The 19,330-nt window shown below is 37.1% G+C and overlaps 1 long non-coding RNA gene across 1 annotated transcript; it reads right to left on the bottom strand.

The window, feature by feature from the left end:
* Nucleotides 1–4,757: 4,757 nt before the first annotated feature.
* On the bottom strand, nucleotides 4,758–18,759 carry LOC145662178 (uncharacterized). Its single transcript, XR_014127006.1, has 3 exons — nucleotides 18,671–18,759; nucleotides 9,610–9,748; nucleotides 4,758–4,905 (listed from the first exon to the last, which is right to left on the bottom strand). It is a non-coding gene; the product is annotated as an uncharacterized LOC145662178 (long non-coding RNA).
* Nucleotides 18,760–19,330: the final 571 nt, after the last annotated feature.

Genomic DNA, 19,330 nt, shown 5'->3' with positions numbered 1-19,330 from the left:
AATAAAATGAGGATATGTTAGTAAGTATTTTAATCAGAAAAACTATGATGAAATCTTGAGCAAAAGAATATAAAAAAGTATTGAAAAAGATATAGTTTCCGAGGTCATTCGAACTCGGTACTACTTGTCTTCTTCTTTGTGTTATCTTCGTTTAAATGCCGTCAAGGATAGCAACAAAATCTCTTTCGGGAGTAAAGACATTCTATAAAATGGATGTGTTGCCGCGAAATCCAAAATGACTCATATTATTGGTGATTCTGGGCATTTCTTAGGTTCTATCTGAGAGTCTATCTTATTGAACCTGTTTATCGATCGTCATTTGTAGTCCATAGGATTAACATGGAGATAGATGGAATTCGGAATGTTTCGTTACGCTTGCTGTAGCTTTATACTTTTGACGCTGATTCATCTTTTTCTCGTTTCTTTTGTTTCATCTTTCCTTAATATTTTCATTTCTGGATCCGGAAGGGGGGTCCGGAAACCCCCGGACCTACCCCTTGCTACATGCCTGTTACACGTAACACTTCCCAAGTTTAACACACCGTTTTTGATAAAATTTGGCAGATAGGTACTACATATGAAATAAATGAAAAGGATGTAAATTATTTTCTGCGGAAATACTGTTTTACGGGGCAAAAGCCATACTCAAAATTTTGAAAGCTGACTTCGAAAAGGCAAGAAGAACTGGACCAAAGTGAACGAAATTGCACACAGATATTCTAGACCCGAAATGAGTTAGTACGTGTTTCGTATTTTCTTACATGGACCCCTCAAAAGCTTTGACCACGAAACTTCAAAAGTACTAATAACAATATGTCAGAAGTGCCTAAGCAACATGAAGGGTTGTAACGAAACTTAGTGTAGGGACAATACGTAAAAAATAAACGAATACGTGTTTTTTATTGTATGCGGAAATACAATGTTTTAGGGAACAAAAGCGTCGAACCGAAATTTTGAAATTTGACGCCCGAAAGGCAAAAAATGGACCGAAGCGAACGAAATTGTGCCCAGATGTTGTATTCGTAAAATGAGGCAATATGTGTTTCATAGTTTCCTGGAAGAACCTTTTGAGTGGGCACGGTCTCCGCAAAACCTTTGATCAGGAAATATCAAAATTGATAATAACAGTATGTCAGAAGTGCCTAAAGGAAATTGTCAAAATTTTGGGTGGGGGCTTTTGCACCCGTAATACAGGATTTCCGCAGAAAATAAATAACACATATTCGTTTATTTCATGTGTAGTACCTATCTGTCAAATTTTATCAAAACCAGAATATTATACACTGAGAAAAAAAAATGTAGGTGGCATACTTAAAAACGTAGGTTACATTCGTAATTCCTGTAGTTTCTGGACTTAACGTACAACCGTATATAGCATCCTGCAGCAAACGTATAGCTGAAAAAGTATGTATTATACGTACTGTCTACATAAGTGCAATGACGTCATTCATGTGACGTCATCTACAGTAACAAGTATATACGGAGGTAATATCTAGCTTTGTGACGTCAGGATCGTATGTAGCATGTGGGTTAATAATGACGACACTCACTGACTATCAGGACGGAGCGTAATTTCAAGAAGTATGCAATATACGTTCTGTACGTGTGTTTCTTGCGTTCAACCCCGAGACAGCATCTATATTGTACTTGTGCCCCGTACGTACGACTAGATACAGTGTACGTATTGTACCTATGTATTATACAGATTTTCCTTATGTCGCACACAGCTTGTCCCGATACAGCATACAGAATATCCGTATGCACCATACAGAGTGCACATATGCAGCTTACAGACTGTCTGCATGCGGCATATAGATTACACGTATGTCGCGTACAGGCTGGCCATATGTAATGTATGGACTGGATGTATGTAGCTTGTAGATTGTCCATATGAAATATACGGATTTTACCTGTATCGCATACGTATTGCCTTGTTGTAATATATGAATTGGACATATTCAGGATCTAGATTGTACGTATAGTGCACCATTATTGAAGTGCTGCAACATACTGAGAAATGCATGATACATTCTTACTGTAATGTTGCCACATATTGTTTTTCTCTGTATGGAAACAAAAATAGCTTAAAATATGGTTGATCTCCTTTGTGCCAATAATAATAAAATTAAAAATACTACACTTTTCAAATTTTAGTTTGGAGCAGTGAAACTGTCCAGAGAAATGTATTTATCTGCAGGGTGTAAGTTTGGACTTCCTGCTAATTCTTTGGAAAGCTACTGCAAAGCCAAGTGTTGAAAAGTGGCACAAGAGTTAATTTTAAAATTATTGGCACAAAGGAGGGTAACCATATGTTAAACTATTTTAGTTTTCATACAGAGTAAATCAATATGTGACAATATTACTGTAAGAATTTATCATACCTTTTGCAATAACTTAGTTGCAGCACTTCAATAATAATGCAAAATTCACAGCCATGTACAATCCTATGTTCAAACTCAAAAAAGACTTACGTACAGTCATTTATTAAGCCGTTATCATCCATTGCTTGTACAGTCACGAAAGAAAATATTCTTCAGTTGACAAAATTTGTTTTCCTAAAAACTCAACAATAAATTAACCTATCAGAGTACCGACTTTGGCAGGTTGTCAAGTTATAACTATTCGAAGAATAACAACAAAAAGATCCAAATTAATTAATTTGTTGCCGAGCTATTGGCAAAAGAAAATTTGTCAACTGTCAAATACTTTCTTTTCCGTGTGTACTATATACAGACGACTTTACCTCATTCTTTTCCTTAATAATATCCTCTTCCAAAATGCAGAAGTTGTTACCACAAGAGGCGTGAATAGGATTTTCCAGAAATAACTTCTCTGAACATTTTAATTAACAGATAAGTTATTTTTTAAATGAAGCTATAATTAAAAACATGGTGTCAGCTGAAAACGTTTTCCCTCACAAGATGATTCCTAAACAGTACTCCCCATTAAAAATGCAACTTCAAGGAGACAGGGTAGCTACGCCAAAGTTCCCAAGCCGATATCTAATAGTAAGTGTCGAATATGCTTAACCCTTAACATACCAAGCGGGGTACTCTAGGGACCCCAGAGAGTGATATTTGGTGATACTGCCGCAATTATAAGAATCAATTTATTCTCGATTTTTATATGTATCCTGCAACCCTTTGAGATATCAATTACATGATTAGATCAACGATGCGTTTCTTTAAAAAATACAAAAAATAAAAACACACTTCAAAATGTAAAAACTTCATTGTTAAACCTGTGTTTCAGATTTACGAACACACAAGTATGAAATTGTATGAAGAACTGAATAGTGTTCAAATATACATAATATTTGACGTCAACAATGTTCATTTAACTTAAGTATGCTTCTAGACATCCAAAAAATAATAGTTGGAGTAACCCTCTGCAATACTATGTTGAGAAATTAAAATAATACTTGGGGTCCCCAGAAGACTCCAGCTTGGTAAACAACTTTGACGACTTAGGCTTGCTACGTTAAGGGTTAAACTTACCGCTGTATTCGCTGTGTGACAACGTGGTGATAGCAGAGCAGAACTGACCCAACATTGACAACCAGAACGACTGTAACACAGCGAGACATCGAGAGGATGTTCTCTTCTGGTATGGTAAGCCATGCGTCTTACGATCCAATGCCACAGCTCATCAACTGTAGCTGGCGGAGTTCACAGGTATGAGAAGCTGTGCAGCCATCGACCAAACATATTTATCCTTCCCTGCTCTACACATTCTGCAAATTTGGACTTTCCTGGATGTATCCTTCTTAGTTCAACATTTTAAGTAACGAGCAGTGTAATAGTCTCATACATTATTTAAAGAAAGAGCGATGATTCTCAGAATTACTCGGAAGTTTCTAGTTTACAATTATATACATATATAGATATAGATATAGATATATAGATAGATAGATGTACAATAATTTAAAACGGTTATATCAAAGTTTGCATTCAGAGCACAAAAAGAAGTATAGCTCTCGGAACATTGATTTTAGCCAGATAATACCACTAGTAAACTCAACCACACTCAGTACCGTTAGTTGCTTGGTATTGTCTATGAGGCAGAGATCATCGTATCTCATTGCGTGTAGATTTTTGTATTTGTTTAACACTAAAAATTGTTTGTCGCTAACCGAACCCAGTAACATATATATACCGACAGGACGTACGTTAGTCACAAGGTTACATGAGTGAAACACTAAATTATTCGATTGACACTTGCGGCCTTGTCAACACTAGAGAAAGGTACAAAGTGATTAAATAAATACGAAACATAGTACATACAAAATATAGCGATGTATGAAGTCTCCTTTTCATACGATTTGGAGAAAGGATACATCTGTAGAGAGCAACATAAATGATTTCTCTGGATAATTTGGATTAGTCCAGAATTCGAACAAAAATAATTTTGAAATTCGTTAAGTCCAACATTTTTTCTTTCTTTCTTCGGATTCTCAATAAAGTTGACTACTGAAAAGCTGAGTTACAGATTTTATGTTAAAACATATTCACTATACCATTGCCTTATTCACAGAACAATACATTAGTTATTAATGTATGACTGAAATAATAGTGCTTCGTGCAGATTTACTTTATCCAATCGGAATTGCACAATGATAAAAAAAAATGTTGCAAGGTATAATGTTCTTATTTACAGAGAAAAAGAGTTGAAAAGACCTTTAACTAACAAACATTTTCTTTAAACAGACATACATTTATTCTAATTTATGGAAGAAAGAAATAATTTGCGGAGCAGTATATTTATTAAGGTTACATATTTGTACAAAAGAATGTAAATACAATCGGGTCTGTCTTCAGAAAGGACGTGCTTTTAGCCACAAATTACACTGCTTCTTTTCACTGTCTTTCATGCAGAATCCTGGTTTTGTTTTGATACATGAAATACCTGAAACAAAAATCCAAAAATATTTAAAATGTTACATTTTAAAATATTTAACATTTTTTAGATTAAATGGACAAAATCTGTTCGGTCAGGTATGGACTTTTGGGTTTCTGGTAGAAAAATGATGAATTAAAAAAAAAGTGTTTGTTGATGCTGAACAACTCGAAATGTATTACTATGCAAAAGTAAGTGGATACCCACTGGCGTTCGAGGTACCATGGGGTACCTAATATGTCTGCATTTTTAGATATGTGGAAATATATGTCTCTAAAATGTAAAGAACTGATATCTGTTTAGTACAGAAAACCGCAACTCGGTAAGCCTTATGGATACCGAGGTATGGGAAAATAAAGGACAACACCATAGAAGTGTGAGTTTTGCGTACTAGATTGTGCAGTTTCGAAAACGTAATTACTGAGGGCTATCAACAACCTCAAAAGTAGTTTCAATTCAATACACTACACACACGTCCTTATGGGGGTTTTCGGGTACTATGGCATTCGCAGACCTCCCATTTCTAAACATTCTAAAATATATCTTAATAAACTTATAAAGAACGTTACAGGTGTGTGTTTACCGAAACCGCAAGTCGGTATGTTTAACAGTTACCGAAATATGGTGAAATAAATAGGAACACCATAGGTATGTGGGGCTTCCATACTTGACAGTAGTTTAGAAAATTAATGAAAATATGACTAATGGCTATCAAGATATTGTCAAATAAAGGGAGGACCCACACAGTTATGGGGTTTTCGTGTTAGGTGGTGAAATTTCCGAAATCGATCATGAAATCTGAATAAGCACCAGTAGCAATTTCATCCTAAAGTAACTGGGTATTTCCATGGGGTTTTAGAACATCATGGGTCTAAAAAGATTAAGTTTTAAAAGCTTTGGAAAATATAATTTGACATTTGTAAAGAGTATTAGAAAAGAGAATAGAGTTACCCAAAACTTCCAGCCAGTACATCTTACAGCTAGAGAGACACCGTGAAATAAAAGAGTATTAGATCTTGAAATTTCATAAAACAACTTTTGATCTTAATAAAAGTTAAATAAGATGGTACTTATATGGGTTAAGTGAGTACCTCACACTCGTCAGGGCAATTCCGATCGAAAGATTAATTCAGCTCGAAGTTTTCTTCGGGTAAATCCAAGCGTGATAATTCCTAGCGTACAAAAAGAATGAAAATTCTTTGTCAATATCTAATATAGCAACCGAGATATAAGTAATTATGTATTTTACGAGGTCGTAAAAATGGAGACCCACATGGATTTGTACTGTTGAGTCTTTGCTGTAAGAAGAAGAAATTTCAGAAAACTACCGTATACACCTTAATAGACAATTAAATGGGTGGAGGCACGGTGGCTTAGTGGTAGAGTGCGTACCTTTGGTGTATTGGGTCCCTGGTTTGATCCGTGTCCAAGTCAGTTTGTAGTCGACATTGTATTCGTGGGTATTCTCGGTGTACTCTTTTCCTCCCACCTTTACACTCCATCAATTCTATCATCAACATTCACTTGCCTTAATTTCATTTTAAAATTAAATGGGCAGTTAAGTGTGATCGTATCTCTGTGGATTAAGAGAATACTCCAGTGTAGTTTCTGCAAAACATACTAGGTACACACCCCACCACTAAGTTACTGTGTCCTCACTGATTTAATTGCATATTAAGGTATATACAGTAGGTTTTTGAATTTCTTTCTTATAGCAAAGGCCCAGAAGTACAAATCCTTAAAGATCTCTATTTTTACGTCATAAAATAAATGACTCGTTATATTTTGGTTACTATATTAGATATTCACAGGGAATTTTCACTCTTTTACACAGCTCGATGAACCTTTGGAACTGCCTGAAGAAAACCTAGAACTAATCTTTCCATCGAAATTGTACTGAGGTACTTACTTAACCCATAGAAATACCATCTTATTTAATTTTGTTGGGACCAATAATTTTTCCGAAGTTTCAACATCTCATACTCTTTTATTTCACGGTGTTTCTCTATATGTTAGATGTACTAGCTGCAAGTTTTAGGTAAATACATATTTCTAATACTCTTTACAAATGTCAAGTTATATTTTCAAAAGCTTTTAAAATTTAATCTTGGTAGACTGTAAGATGTTCTAACACCCCATGGAAATATCTAATTACTTGAAGATGGAATTGCTACTGGTGTTTATTAACTTTCCATGACCGGTTTCGGAAATTTTATCATCTAATACGAAAATCCCATACCTGTATTGTTCCTCTCTTTATTTGACAATATCTTGATAGCCGTTAGTCATATTTGAATTCATTTTCCAAATTGTACCTTCAAGTATGCAAGCCCCACATACATATCGTGTCGCTCTTTATTTTCCCATGTCTCGGTATCCGTAAGGCTTACCGAGTTGCAGTTTTCGGTAAACAAATATCAGTTCTTTACATTTTAGACACATGTATTTCCATATATCTAAAATGCAGAAATTAGGTACCGCATAGTACCCCTCTACCCCATTGGGGTACCCACTTACTTTTGCATACCAGGGTAAAAACACCAGTGGTCGTTACTTTAAGGTTGAAAACATACTCTTTTGTCTCTTCTGTGAGCACCGTGAATCGGTCGGAGCTGTACCATAGTTGGAAAGAGACACTGATCCTTCCTATATATGACCATGTAGTCAGAATTCAAAATCGAATAGCCGTTGAAGGAAAAACAATATTTTAAAATCCCTTGTATTGCACCGGTAGTAGTCATCTCAAAATCGAAATGTTCCAGTGGTAGTTAGGGTTTTGTACCAGTGTTCGTCACTCAAATAACTTGACATAATTTATTCAGAAACGCACTGTTTATCAGTTTAAAATTAAGAATAGAGTATAAAGTACTAATCTTAATAACTGTGCATCACTTTTGGCACTCAAGAAAGAAAATAAAAAAGTTTTTACATACTTTTTAAAGCAATTTCAGTAAGAAAAATGTTAACTGAATTCAAAAGTTAACTGTATATTATTTTAACGTTAAGAGTACAATATTAATTACTATGTTTAATAACTATAGTGACTTTAAGCACTCAAGAATGAAAATAAACATGTTTGTACATACATTTTTAATACAATTTGAGAAACAAAATAAGTTAACCGAATTCAAAACTTAATTATATATCACCTTAAGATTAAGAATGGACAATAAAATACTGAGGTTAATAATAATGCATTAGTGAAGAATGAAAACAAAAATGTTTTTAACTACCTATATTGTATTTACATGTTGTTATTTCTCATTAACATGCTTTTTGATAACGCACGATATGGGCTAGGGGTACGCACGAGAAATGATTTGAGACTGTCACCTCTCGCAAAGGTGTCGCGAAAGTTGTCTCGTCTCGAAAACTGTATCTGTTTCTATTGGAAGAGCTATGTCTCGTCTCGAATTTCGTAACAAAAATTCGTTACACATGCAGTTTTGTGTAAAAAGTGAAATGTATAAATACAGGAGAGAAAACATTGCAGACAAACATTATGTTAGTATATTGAACATACTTTTTTGTATGTGGTGCAAAATATCTTCATCTATGGGGTTACTTTGCACCAAAGTTTATATGAAATGAAATCTTTGAGTTTTACGTTCCACGATTTTGCCGGGTATGCTAAAGGAGACTATAATCATGAGAATGAATGAAATAGTAGAATGAAAACTGTGAGAGAAAACGGGAAAACCCCGAGAAAACCACACACAGTGTTTGTCCAACACAAAGCCCATTTGGCACGTGCTGGGATCGATCCAGGAACTCCACGCAGGAGAGGTGAACGCTCCATCACTGAGCTACCACGTCCCCAAAAACACAACCTCAGAATATACTTCATATAGAGTAGAAATGAAATGAAATCTTTGAGTTTTACGTCCCACGATTATGCCGGTTAGGCTAAAGGAGACGGTGATGATGAGTAATGAATGAAATGGTGGAATGAAGAAAGTGGGAGGAAACGGGACAACCCCGAGAAAACCCACGCACACGGTGTTTGTCCACCACAAAGTTCACTTGGCGGGGATTGGGATCGAACCCAGGACCCCAAGCACCAGAGGTGAACGCTCCACCACTGAGCTACCGCGACCCCTCATATAGAGTAGAAGTAACAAGATGTAAAAAAAAAAAAAAAAATGACCCGTCTGGAGGACATGTAAGCTAAACACCAATACAATTGTTACAGATTTATTTACTTGCACTGTTTAGGCTGAACATCGCAACACCAATATCATTATGTCACATCCTTTCAAAAGTATGCTAACTGCAACGTAGACCTGCTTTGCTTCGTAATGTCCAAATAGTTGATTACTGTGCTCGAAAGCAGGCAAGTAGCATACAAATTTATGAGGTTGAAGGCGTTATTTTTCACAGCTATGGAGAAAAGACATGAAAACGAAAAATAAAAATAAATCTTTGTTTTACTTCCTACGGTTATGCTATGTATGCTGACAGTCACAAATGAGTATTGAAAATTGATGATCTTGGAATACGATTTGGTGGAATAATGAGGGGGGGGGGGAAATAGACATTGATTAAATATAAAATTGAAAAGAAATAAGGGCCTGACGCTCAAATATTTATCTATCTGGCAGCCATCTTGATCCCTCTAAAATATCATGAAGTACTTGATTGATTCTAAACCCAATAATAGTAATAGTAATTATAACAATAAACACAGAATATACCTAGATATACTTTACGCACCTTGAAGTGTAGAAATTAATGATTGCAATCCTCAGCATTCCAATAGTTCTTTGGTTTCTCCAAATGAAGATTCGGACATCGGTTTTCTTCTCAAGCAATAATGGGGTACAATAATCAGTTGCAGTCCAAAGCCAAGTCACTAAGTTAAGCATGAATATAAAAGATTTTGTGTTAAATATTTCAATGTAAATTTCATGAAATAGAATTTATTAGTTAGTTACATACAAACTCTTACGCATGTAAGTCAGAATCTACTTGTAATAACTTGTAAATTTAAACAAACTAAATTATATCTACAGTTATAGGGACATCAAACATATATTCCATAAGATATATAGGGTGTCTCAAAAGTCCCCTGACATTAAGTAACTCGATTATTATCAGAGTTACAACAAAATGTAATTGGGAAACCGTCTCCAAATATGATGTTTCCAATGTAAGTTGAAGGAATTTTCAAAATCGGATGAGCTGTTTGGCTGTACACTCTTTATGCGTCCAATGTTAAATGAAAATGCAACGTTGCCATTTACCTGGACCCACAACATAAGTGAATGAAGTTACTGATTTTTACGCTAACATATCGATGGCTAGCCCCCATTTCAAACAGTAACTTCATTCACATATGTTGTGGGTCCAGGTAAATGGTAACATTGCATTTTCATTCCACATTGGGCGCATAAAGAGTACAGCCCAAACGGCTCCTCCGATTTAAAAAGTGTTCACTTTAGAATGAAAACAACATATTTAGAAATGGTTTTTCCTCTTACGTTTTGTTGTAACGTCAGAGGACTTTCGAAACACCCTGTATACATCATACGAAGTTCCTTTCTAAATTCTACACGGGTGTAGTTTAATTGAATGTGAGATGGGTGATACACATTAGGCCGTTTGGAAATACTCTCACAGACGGCCGCCATTTTGGATTAAATTTGTTTGTTATAAACTGGTGGGTAATGTGATATATATATGGCCACAGGCTAGAATTTTCTCAGTATGTCAAATATGCAATCAGATTCCATGGAGCTTAATTTGGTGAAAAGTTATTGCCAATTGAACGTTGTATTTACCTCTTTCTTCTAGATGTAGAACCATACCGTTAGCACGTGAGGAATGCATCGAAATATTCAAACTGTGGAGCGGGAGGAGTGCCTGTACAGTGGTTACCGATTGCAAACAGAATCATCCACAATGTGACTGTGTTACATGTTGCAGTGTCACAGTAATTAACTAAATTTGAGGAGACGGGCACATTCGTGAACATACGTCGTAGCGGACGATCGTAGAGAGCTACAGATGAAGCAACGCCTACGGCAGTGCTGACTTCTTTCTCGATGTGGCCCCAGAGGAGCACACGTCATTTATTAATGCAATGTGGGTTGAGTCATAGGGTCTGCGCGTGTATAAGTGCATCCGTACAAGGTGCAAATGAAGCAACATCTCCACGAGAACGATGTTGATCGCCAAGTGCAGTGAGTAATTATGGTTAACATTTTTATGCAAATACTTTTTTCAGATGAAGCTGACCTCTACGTAAATGGGAAGGTTAATAGGCAGAACATGCACAATTGGTCACCTGACAACCCCGCGTGCAAGACCCCTCCAACATGACCAGCGCAAAGAAAATTAATTATGTTGTTGGCAGACAAATGAGGAATACGTCTAATCAGTCACTTTTTCATTCCATAAAATTAACTGCGGAATAATACCTCACGCTCGTTCGTACAGGGATAGATATTGCGAGCTGCGATGCCCGAGGATGGTACATTCTCGCAGTTTTTTCAACACCATGGCGCTTTCTTCATTATGGATTCGTATTGCGTCACTACTTGAACAATTTTCTAGAACATGGGTTGATCGACGAGAGGCAGTTGAATGGCTGCTCGATCACCGGACCTAACGCTGTTCAATTTCTAGCTAAGTGGAAAAGTTAAGGCTATGGTTTGTGCAGTAAATATTCATAATTTTTATCATCTAGAACAAAGTATCGCCATCGTCTGTGCACAAATTTGACCCTATATCCTACTTTGTGTCCACAGCAATTGGAAGAAGCTTCTGCAAATGTTTATTGCTCAGTAGGAACATGTAGAACATATACTATAACCAGGGGTAAAAGTGGACCTGAAAAGGTGGGGGGACGGTAGGTAGCGGCATCACTCCACGCCGTTCCTCCTGCCTATCTCTGCCCATTGTACCATTTTAGGATCTGGGGGACGTCCTACATATTTTTCGAGGTGGGGAACTGCGTCCCCCGCGTTCCCCCTAGCTTTTACCCCTGACTATAACAGGGAAATGTGTTCGAAGTGGGAAAAATCAGAGGCGGTGTGTTTTATTACGATTTTGACTCGACATATCGGCTATCTAAATGTTCAAATGCAGTGAGGTGTGAAGCCTACAAGATTGCATTTCTATTTACATAATGTCTGAAAACCACTGGAAAGCTTCTTTTAGTTACGGAGAAAAAACGGAGACTGATCCATCCATCGTGAACAACTTTCTGGAAAAAAATAAATAAAAATAGCCCTTACCTTGTATCAGAGAATTATACACGAAAGTGCTCAAAAACCGACTTTCAATATTAACAATTTCCAGCGGGAAAACTCCTGGACCACACACTCGAATGAGGGGTATTTCAAACTCCCGTAAGATCTGCCCCCACAGCAATCCCCTAAATCCGCCCATGCTCAAAATACGACGCTTATAAGAATTCAGACAAGACGACACATACATACATACGAAAGAAACAATTCAATACGGCACATCAAAATATAAACTAGATGAACTTCTTTGAAAACACCTCATTTTACAAACAAAAGGTAGAAAAAGGTAAAAATGTCAGTATTGTCAACTTAGAATCTACATAAGAAATAAAATCTTTTTATGTGCAAAGCTATTCGTCAATACGTATAAAAAAGGGATTTATTAATGGTATTTAGCATTTATTCTTCCGTGAAGGTTTATCTTGATCACTAAAAAACCAGAAACGGTATGTCTCTATCACTGGAAAAAAAAAAGAAGGGTATGACATACCACTACATATAGTCTCACTTGGTTCACTGCCAATAACATTTCACCAGAATAAGTTACATGATATCTGATTGCATATTTGACATCCTCAGAACATTTTAGTGCATGGCCATGTATCACACTACCCACTTATCGTCCGTATTACAATTTCGAATCTAAGATGGCGACCGTCCGCGTGATGTAATCCGAAAGTATCCCTCTGGGCCTAATGTGTATCTCTTATCTCGCAATCAATGTAACTACATCCCTGTAGTTTTCAGAAAGGATGACAAGGGACTTCTGATGCATCCTGTATATAATAGTTGTATCAATAATGACGGGTATACCGGCTAGGCTAAAGGAGACGCTGATGATGATATAATGAATGAAATGGTGGAATGAAGAAAGTGGGAGGAAACGGGAGAACCCCGAGAAAACCCACTCACACGGTGTTTGTCCACCACAAAGTTTACTTGGCGCGAGCTGGGATCAAACCAAAGACCCCAAACACCAGAGGTGAACGCTCTACCACTGAGCCATCGAGGCCCGACAGGAATATTTGTTGAAGTCTACTGTCTTCTTCAGTACCAAGGTTACACAAAAATGAGCCTATGGTTTTGATGGAATTCGAACCAACATTATATGTATACTCTCTCAGCGAGAATCAAAGCTGGCACCAAGTTTACATATGCGCGCGCATTGTATTTTACTTATATAGCTCACAGAGCTATGGGCGAGCAAGCAAGGCACGTGCCCCGGGCGTGTGGTTGGAGGGGCTACTAAAAGAGAGGTTATATATTAGTACTTTTCCATTTTGGTGTTTAATACTTTTCATCAGAGTGCGAAATCATGAAATCAAAGTGGGGGAGACTGAAGGACTGAAGAGAGCGAGAGAGAGGGGAAAAAAAAGCTGCGCAGTCTTACACTTCAAAGAATTGTAGTGAAATGAGGTCAGAATTCAAGATGACATTCGGATGCTTGGCACGAAGAAAAACATTGCAAGCAATTTTGAAAAAAAAAAAAGAAAGAAAGAAAAAAACTTAAATAATGTGATATATTTTGTAGGCTTTGGATATGTATGTTTTATTTGGCATCAACAATTATTGGTGTGTTTTGTCACAATTGACAGTTTAGCGAGAGACTAGGCTAACTGACAATTTTAACTTTCTGAAAGAAAAGGAAACAAATGAAAACAGCACGTTTCAAAGGATACGACTGATATTCATAGTTTGGTTTAGTATACAACAGGGGTGGATCCAGGATGGACTACTGGGGGGCGGTGGGTTGTAATGCCACTACTTACAAGATAGAGCTACTTTTAAGAGATTCAACTCTGGGTGGGTTTTATTTTATATTAAAATACACAAAGTTTCCTCTTCTTGGGGGAGATAGACCCTCCCTGGATCCGCCCCTGTCTCAGGACAAGCCACACAGACAAGTGGTTGAGGCAAAGGTCAATTAATGACATTAGTATGCTGTTCCGTCAAAATCTCAATCTTGACCTGGATGTAAGTTAGCCTGGTCTCTCACTGAACCCCTCAATTGAATGTTTAATATGTAAATTAGGCACTTCTACATCACAAACAGTAAATATAACCTACCTTATTCTACGTTTTTAAATGCATTTCTACAACTGATTGTAACTTTAAAGGTTCTCGTGAAGATTAGCTGGCGGAGGTTACCTAACATAGCCATGAGTTATCAAATTAACAGTTGTGCTTCGTGGGTGATGATAATGATCCTGAGGTTAGATGTTAAATTGGACTCGAGAGCGGAACAAGGGCTGATCTTATTCGTGTCTCAGACGGGGGGCATGGAATGGAACGAATATGAAAATAAGGTTGCTGTAATAGTTTTTCATAGGGTTTGTAAGATTTTCGAAACACTTGGCATTTTTTTTTATCAAGACTTGACATTTTTTAAAGATAAAAATCAAGACTTGGCAATTTCAAGTTTCATCCCCCTCCCAATCTTGTAATGCTCGCTACGCCGCTGTAAGCAATGCATATTTTCGACAATATTCGTTGTTCATCTGTTTCCGCTGGGTTCCAACGTGGTGAGCTGCATATGGGACTTTTAATAGTGTTATTATAATGAGAAAGAATTGTAAATTATGTTGATGTTCCTAAAAGAGGGAAATTGAAAGAGAAATTAAATTAAAAATAAATAAGGGAGAGAAAAGTAATTACTTGAAAATAAAAATAAAGTCTTTGAGTTTAATGTCCCACTATTATGCTGTTAGGCTAAGGGAGTCGGTGATTAAAGCAAGTTAATGATTATGGAATATTTGGTGAAATGAGAAAGTGGGAGGAAACCAAGTCCCCGAGAAAACCTACGAGCACGTATATGAAAATGAAGTAAAACATACACTGGACTATGCTTTCTTTGTCTAGCAGAGTCATAGTTTGGAATCGAAAATGTGTTTTGAATCCTTGTATTTAGAGATTAAGAGTGTAAGTAACGAAATCACTTAATACATCCATTAAGATTTCGGAAAGCGAAATCTAAATTTAGGTAAGCTAACTCCATGTACTAACTGCTTGCATCCGCTTCGTACATTGTTCGAAGGGTCACGAAGCAAATCACCTCATTTAGTCTACACATACCTAGTACTAGCGTTAATTACCTGCTTCGTTGGGTGAAAATAAGAAAACCAGTAATACATGTATGTTACGTTAGTCAGTCACTTTTTTTACTATTACGAAACGCTCTCTCATATCGGTTATTTTCGATCATTTGTAAGATCCGTCTCCCCTCTTTCCCTCCCCAAGTTGCTTGGCTGAATTTTGATTTAAATAGTATCGGAAGTGTCACTGTCCATTTCTGCGCCCCCGAAAACAATGGATTTAGATTAGGATCAGTTCACTTAACTTAGTAAGCCTACAGCTTTGGCGCGGCTCGACTTGTTGGAAAGCAATCCAAAATCTAAACAAATATATCGATGTCATTGGGGTTTACTAAAGTGTGTCGTAAGTCAAGAAGATTGAGAATCACTGCCTCGATTATTCACTTCAATTAATCATCAAACTCCTTTAACCTGAAGTATATAATCGTGGAATGTTCAATTAAAATTATAATTTTATGGCATCTAGAAAATGCACATATCGTACATTACGTTACATTACCATTCAATCGCAATAGGTTATTACAGACATGTGGTTGGCTTGAAGCTTAGCGTCCTATTCAGCGCCAAGACTGTGTACTACCTACACCTACAGCATAATATGGAATCCTACTCGCATGATCTTCGATCAAGATTTGAATCAACGGGAGGATGAAGATTTTCCCTCTCGTCAAGTAATTTCCCCAACTCGCCAAAGAATTTCTCCCTTGCCGGGAAAATATGTTCCCTCATTTCATATTTTACATATTATATACTATATATTATATCTTGCATCACTGAGAAATAAAAGGCTTGGATTGTATATCTGAAAAGTCGCCCCCTCCCCGCAGGCACGTAGCCACGATTTCGCAATACGGGAGGTCTGTGACGAAATACTGTGGTTATCACACCAGGGGTTCGATCAATCTAAACTATTTTACTGACAACATATCCATATTGATTTGTTAGGACAATAAAATGAGGATATGTTAGTAAGTATTTTAATTAAAGAATTATGAAGAAATCTTGCGTAAAAGAATAGAAAAAAGTATTGACAAAGACATAGTCTTCCAAGGTCATTCGAACTCGGTTCTTCTCGTCTTCTTTCTATTTCTCTTATCTTAGTTCAATGCCGTCAAGGATAGCAACGAGATCTCTTTCTGGAGTAAAGACATCCTATAAAATGGATTAGTGTTGCCGCGAAATTCAAAATGGTTCATATTATTGGTAATTCTGGGCATTGCTTAAGTTCTGACAGGCTATCTGAAAGAACCGGTTTATCGATCGTCATTTGTAGTCCATAGGGTTACTGGCGCAAGTCCCGGGGGGATGAGGACATGTCCCCTCCAATCTTAGAACTGGGGGGGGGACTTTCCCCTCAATAATCCGATTTGAAATGCGTTTTTTGGAGAGAAATGTGATGATTTGTGTCCGATTGCCACAAAGGAAAGTAAGATGAAATTGATGTCCCCACCCCAGAATAAGCCTTAAATCTGCCCACCTCAGAATTTTGAAGACAACTCTGCTCCCCTGATCCTCCGCAGCATTGTTTTTCAACTTCATACAGTAAACCCTCGTTAACACGAATATCAAGGGACTGAAAAATCAGGAGTTCGTGTTAAAAGAATTCGTGTTAACCGGGGACACAAATTTTATTATTCGAATACATTTTCTCCATACATACACACTACAGTATACAGACTATACATACCACTACAGTATATTATGTATGTCATAGAACACACTAGAGATGGTATCGAGACGAGACTGAGTAGTCTCGGTCTCGTCTCGGTTCCAAATTCGTGACGAGACCAAGACTATTCTCTGTCTTGATACCATCTACAAAATTGTATCGAGACGAGACTGAGAGTTTCGGTCTCGTCTCGATTTCGGAAAGCACTCCTCGGTCTCAAATTCGAGTTAAAATCGAGATCGAGACTAGTGTAGGTCTCGGTACCATCCTCTGAAAAGTGAAAACACTACAGTAAGTTTATTAGCCTATCTTCGAAGATTAAAAAAAAAAAAAAAAAGCTTCCACGCAGAAAATCCAGGTCAAGTTATAAAATTGATAACTTCGCTAGCAGGGTGAGTACCGCTTGTAACGGAAAGGTATTTATGATTGCTGTCACCAGTTTGGAGTTACAGGGGAGAGAAGATGTTTTGTCTCGAGCTGTCGCCAGCTCGTCTGACAAGCACCTGCATGTTCAGCGCTTGACAGAGGACAGAATCAACACCTCATAAGAGGAAAGATATCTGTTTCTGGTTTTTCTCTTATTTACAAGGCAATTTTCGTCTGTATAAATACTGTATGACAAAAACTGATCTGGAGTGAAATCTGAAATAAGAAAAATGATGTTTAAAAAAATCAAAGGATTGGAAGTTCGTGTTAAATCAAAACCTTTACTGACTCAAGGGACTAAAAATTAGTTCGTAATTCGTGCTAACCGAAATTCGTGTTAACCGATAAAACTTCCTATAAGATAACGTACAGCGATGCCGGGACCGAAATTTTGTTCGTCCTAACCGAGTGTTCGGCTTAAGCGAGTTCGTGTTAACGAGGTTATACTGTAATTTGAACATCCTTAAAAAAATTATGAGAACTGTCTTACCCGTCCCTCCCAATGTTGAAGACAGATTTGCGCCGCTGCATACGGTTAACATGGAGCTAGATGGAATTCGGAATGTTCCGTTATAATAATATCCAATTTCAACTTGATCCGCCCCCCCCCTCCCCTTTCCTCCACACAAAGCTCCTCGTAAGAAAGAGTAACCAAAACGCTTATTGTAGCTTTATATTTTTGAGGCTGATTCATCTGTTTCTTTCTGTTTCATCTTTCCTTAATATTTTTCATTTCTGGATCCGAGGGGGGGGTCTGGACCCACCCCTTGGCTACGTGCCTGCTTCCCGTAAAAAGCTTCATTCGAACCCTGAATCAAACAACTCCATCTGTAAAGCAGTGCTGAGTTGATTTTAATATCCTTTTCTGCAACGAGGCTGTATGAGACGTGGACTTACTGATTAACATGGACTCCGAAACACTCCCGCCGGGAATCGAACGCGGGTTTCCCACACCAAAGGCGCGTACGCTAACCGCTTAGCCATGAAGGAGCTCATATCTATAGCAGTGTAAACAACAACAACAACAACAAAAAGAAACACACATACATACTAGAACAACAACAACAACAAAAAGAAACACACATACATATTAGAAGTTTGCGCAATTGGGGATCAAAACATTCTCAATGAAGTATGAGAAATAGTAAACGTCAAAGTGGGCTTCTGCTTATTCTTTACTTCGTTAATACTTAATTCCTTCTAGAAATAGTGAAACAATACTATGAAGACACAGTACTTAAACATAATCGAAAGAATAAGACAAGGAAACAGAGTAATTTCCGACTAATTAAACTAGTCATATATACTATACCTAACTGTTACATTGTATTTCTTACCATATTACGAAAGCGATATAACTTTTTTACCAGCCATAGAAGCTGGACGCAATCCAATACTGCAATTTAGACGCTGTAACGAAAGCTGCAAGTCAAACGCCTGACACTCAACTGTGTAATAGCTGTTTCAAGCGGCCTACAACTTATGACCTTGAAACTATGTGCTAGTAACCAAATTATTGCCAAGGTACGATACAAACACCCCAACTTGCCACAATGACGTCAACACAAGGAAAAAAGAAAAACATCTAATTTTTGGTTCGAAAATTATGAAACAATAATAATAATAATGTAATTCTCAGGAACTCAAACATTAGTTAACTAGAGAACATAACAAGCAAAACAAAACAAAACAAAACAAAACAAAACAAAACAAAACAAAAAGAATCTTAAACGTGAGCTCTCCCTGACTGCTGTTTTTAAATTTCAGTGAGGCTGTAAAATATGTTTTGTTTTATTGTTAAAAAACAAAAAGAAAAAGAAAAATAAAGAAAGAAAGGAAATAAATTTTGTTGCAAATATCCTAGTAAAAATAGGTTTCCTAGACACAAGTGGCTCCGCGTAGCGTAGTTGCTAACGCTCTCGCCTTCGGTACGAGCGGACCCAGGTTCGATTCCGGTAGGGGCACTCGGTCGAAAAAGTATCAAAAGCTTTTAAGTC

Source organism: Thermobia domestica, chromosome 10 (assembly GCF_964235325.1).
Source record: "Thermobia domestica chromosome 10, izTheDome1.hap1.1, whole genome shotgun sequence".
Lineage (NCBI taxonomy): Eukaryota > Metazoa > Arthropoda > Insecta > Zygentoma > Lepismatidae > Thermobia > Thermobia domestica.
Note: the sequence above shows the minus strand (reverse complement) of the source record. Positions and strands in the feature narration are given on the sequence as shown.